Raw genomic sequence first — 4863 nt, forward strand, 5'->3', positions numbered from 1 at the left:
ATAGTGTTAACTGTTTGCATTTGGAGGACCTAGTTGCATGAGACTATGTGCTAAAATTCTAAAGGATTGTTCATTTGAAACTGAGATCAGAATTGAGTCACATAATGAATCTGGTATAGTGAGATTTTACAACAGTGACAAAAAAAAAACTATTTTACACATCTTTTTTATATAGCTTTTACTTTACGTGAAATTTTACATAAAATATAATCAATACATTATCAAATCTACAATTAAATTACTCAAAGAACTTTTTTGTCACAGAAACATTGCTTACAGTAATCAGTTACATAGAAAAAATCTATGCTACTGGAGCGCAGTGTTTGTTTATCTGTGTGAGCTTTAATTGATGTTTAATTAACTGAGGTGTGTTAGAAAACCAGAGAGCAAAAGTTCTGACATCAAGTCAGAAGCTGACGGTGCACTGGAAAGTTTTCACACCCCATCCACACGTTGGTTACTGGTCAGACCTTTTTATCTATCGCTATCACTCAAACACAACGTCTTGTTGTTCCCTATTTGGCACAAAGGCAGTTTTTGCTTGGAAAAAGACAAGAAAATGTACACATTTTAAATCCCATGATAAATTTACTGAGAGCGGAATAATGGTAGAATTTAAACAATTACGCAGTATACAGAAAAAGATGTGTTCACAAGAAATCTAATGACAGTGGATAACATATTAGGTAATGAGGAAAAAGGGGGGAAATATGCTTGTAAGGTTACCAATATTACCCAGACATTCAAGACGGTCTTAACTATGAAATTAAAAGCTCACCTTTATGTGAGAGGATTATTTCCTGTTTCTGCTTTTCTGTTTTGGCTATATTTTTTTTCCAAAAACTGAAACAAATGTATAAGATCTGACAAATGAGCTGAATGTTTCCAGAAGCTTTTTAAATTATTGTATTTATTAAGGGGTATAAAGCTATCCAAACCAGCCTATTATGAAAAAGTAATTGAATGAATAGATGTTATTATTGACATTTTTTGTAAGCTGAGGCTAATTTTAATACTCACGCCAAGGTCTATTTAATGTCAGACCTGTAGCCCAAAGAATTCAGGTAAATAGATTCAGGCTACAATTTCTCAGAAGGCTACATATTATGCCTGGATCTAAATAAATTCAAAAGCAGAATTTGACATTTATCATCGGCATCTATCTGTCTGATGAGGGTATCGTGCCATTTTATCCTTTCTCTTCAGACACCCAGTGACCAGGACAATATTATTTCCAAAAGTACACAAACGGCTCATCCAGGAGGCCGCAAAAGAACACAGAACATCTTAGGCACTGCACCTGACTTGTTTCAGTTAAGTTCAGTAAAAGTAGATTTATTGTTATTTTTTGGAAGGTGTGCGCCCTGGTAGGTTTCACGTAAAACTAACAATTCAGAAAAATAACTATATACTCAATCAAATCTGGTGGTGGACTGAGGCCAACTTGCCATGGGAGATCCTACCAGAAGTAAGAATCTCTGGAAAACATAGTTCTCAGAATCATAGCAGATTCAAGAGAGGGGTGATACATGGTGGATATTTGACATACTCACTAATTATTAAATTCATAATGAAAACTATATTTTGTTTCTTTTATTCTGCCTCACAGAGAAATTCAAGTACCACAACTGCAAAGTCAAATGTAAATGTAAAGATTCCGACACAGAGGTACAACATAATTAATTTAAGGCTCTGGAGTAAGGGCAAACTTGCAGAATAAAAGAAACAAAATATAGTTTTCATTATGAATTTAATAATTAGTGAGTATGTCAAATATCCACCATGTATCACCCCTCTCTTGAATCTGCTATGATTCTGAGAACTATGTTTTCCAGAGATTCTTACTTCTGGTAGGATCTCCCATGGCAAGTTGGCCTCAGTCCACCACCAGATTTGATTGAGTATATAGTTATTTTTCTGAATTGTTAGTTTTACGTGAAACCTACCAGGGCGCACACCTTCCAAAAAATAACAATAAATCTACTTTTACTGAACTTAACTGAAACAAGTCAGGTGCAGTGCCTAAGATGTTCTGTGTTCTTTTGCGGCCTCCTGGATGAGCCGTTTGTGTACTTTTGGAAATAATATTGTCCTGGTCACTGGGTGTCTGAAGAGAAAGGATAAAATGGCACGATACCCTCATCAGACAGATAGATGCCGATGATAAATGTCAAATTCTGCTTTTGAATTTATTTAGATCCAGGCATAATATGTAGCCTTCTGAGAAATTGTAGCCTGAATCTATTTACCTGAATTCTTTGGGCTACAGGTCTGACATTAAATAGACCTTGGCGTGAGTATTAAAATTAGCCTCAGCTTACAAAAAATGTCAATAATAACATCTATTCATTCAATTACTTTTTCATAATAGGCTGGTTTGGATAGCTTTATACCCCTTAATAAATACAATAATTTAAAAAGCTTCTGGAAACATTCAGCTCATTTGTCAGATCTTATACATTTGTTTCAGTTTTTGGAAAAAAAATATAGCCAAAACAGAAAAGCAGAAACAGGAAATAATCCTCTCACATAAAGGTGAGCTTTTAATTTCATAGTTAAGACCGTCTTGAATGTCTGGGTAATATTGGTAACCTTACAAGCATATTTCCCCCCTTTTTCCTCATTACCTAATATGTTATCCACTGTCATTAGATTTCTTGTGAACACATCTTTTTCTGTATACTGCGTAATTGTTTAAATTCTACCATTATTCCGCTCTCAGTAAATTTATCATGGGATTTAAAATGTGTACATTTTCTTGTCTTTTTCCAAGCAAAAACTGCCTTTGTGCCAAATAGGGAACAACAAGACGTTGTGTTTGAGTGATAGCGATAGATAAAAAGGTCTGACCAGTAACCAACGTGTGGATGGGGTGTGAAAACTTTCCAGTGCACCGTCAGCTTCTGACTTGATGTCAGAACTTTTGCTCTCTGGTTTTCTAACACACCTCAGTTAATTAAACATCAATTAAAGCTCACACAGATAAACAAACACTGCGCTCCAGTAGCATAGATTTTTTCTATGTAACTGATTACTGTAAGCAATGTTTCTGTGACAAAAAAGTTCTTTGAGTAATTTAATTGTAGATTTGATAATGTATTGATTATATTTTATGTAAAATTTCACGTAAAGTAAAAGCTATATAAAAAAGATGTGTAAAATAGTTTTTTTTTGTCACTGTTGTAAAATCTCACTATACCAGATTCATTATGTGACTCAATTCTGATCTCAGTTTCAAATGAACAATCCTTTAGAATTTTAGCACATAGTCTCATGCAACTAGGTCCTCCAAATGCAAACAGTTAACACTATAAAATAAATAACTTGAGTGACAATCGTAAATGTTGCTCGTAAACAAAGCAGCATGTTTTTAACCATTGAAATTAGACACCTGATAAACTAGACAGATTCAAAAACTAGCAATAAACTATATTTTGGGTTCTTAATGCTAATTATGGACTTATTTTTCAGAGTGGACAGATAATACAATATCTGGAAATTTAAAAAAAATTAAAAAATAAAATAAGAAAGCACTACTACATACAATACAATTTTACTAACACTATCAATATGGCATAAGCAGAGATACAAAAGCATCACAGAAACACTGATCCACAAATAGTTTCTACGTTAAAGACGGTAATGGCGTCACAGCTAAACAGAATGCCAGGGTAGATGTACCTACTATGAGGAGAAAAAACAAAACAGAGAGAACGTAAAGTTGAAATAACAACAAATAACTTAAAAATAAAAAGGACCCAAAAGGGTGTAAGTGTTTATTTTGCAAAATAGGAGTAGAAGAGTTAATTAGTCAATTAAAACTGTTTACATATTTTTAAATAGTTGTTACGGTTTGGTTTCACCTATACAGGGACAACATATCCTGGTATTTTCCAGTCAGAAGTTTACATACACTGATCGTGGAGATGAATTTTGGAAGAAAAAAAAATTAAGACAAGCAATTTGGTGAAAAGCTGTGAATTCATTGTGGGGGTTTGCCGCTCTAGACAGGGTCAAAACTTATACAGGCTAAACCTCTCCGCATGTTGAACTACATTTTTTAACCAATGGTGCTGGTTCTAGGTGTGTTTGGAAACTAAATGAAAAATATCACTGAAGAAAGTTTAGCATCTATCCACCACAAAACTCCCCCCTTAGTTCAGGGTTCACCTCATGTAGCTTTAGAGGATTTGTAGCACTGGTTTGGCTGTTAGAGAGTCTGTTGTTCTGCGGTTGCCACTGATTTCCAAACAAAATCCAACAATTTTGTGCTTGTCAGCAATTTTGTCGAATAAAAGAGAAAGTTTAGATAATTACTGGCATTATTCAACAAGAAAAAAGCCACTTCCAAACCGACTGATTTAACCTAAGTCTAGATCGGTCTATTAGTACAAACAGACCGTGGTTTGTGTGAAGAAAAAAAACAAAAAAAAAACGGCAGTGTAAATGTTGGCTCTACTGATTACACGCCAACAGGTATTGCTGACAGCAACCTCTGCATTTTTACTGTGCTGCAGGCCGGCCTGTACCCTGCATGGATTTCTGTTGCTGCTTGCAGCCGCCTGATGATCAGCAGCCTTTATATCCACCAAATAATGGATCAATGTTTATAACCGTAAAACCAAAAGCTACTGACTGGATATTTCTGCCCTCACAATTAAAAATCATGTTCTTCTTACTTTGGTTACCCAACTTTTACTTGTCTGGTACAACGCTATACTGTTCTGCTGTTTTTAATGATGAAAATCAATATTTTGGTAAAAATCCCCGCCGGCACAGTTAACCGCAAACACCCCTCAACCCACCAAAACACCTACGGCAAAGATTAGCCCAAGTTCTGGGGAAACCCTGAGTTCTATAAAA

The sequence above is a fragment of the Fundulus heteroclitus genome, chromosome 23 (genome assembly GCF_011125445.2).
Source record: "Fundulus heteroclitus isolate FHET01 chromosome 23, MU-UCD_Fhet_4.1, whole genome shotgun sequence".
Classification (NCBI taxonomy): Eukaryota; Metazoa; Chordata; class Actinopteri; order Cyprinodontiformes; family Fundulidae; genus Fundulus; species Fundulus heteroclitus.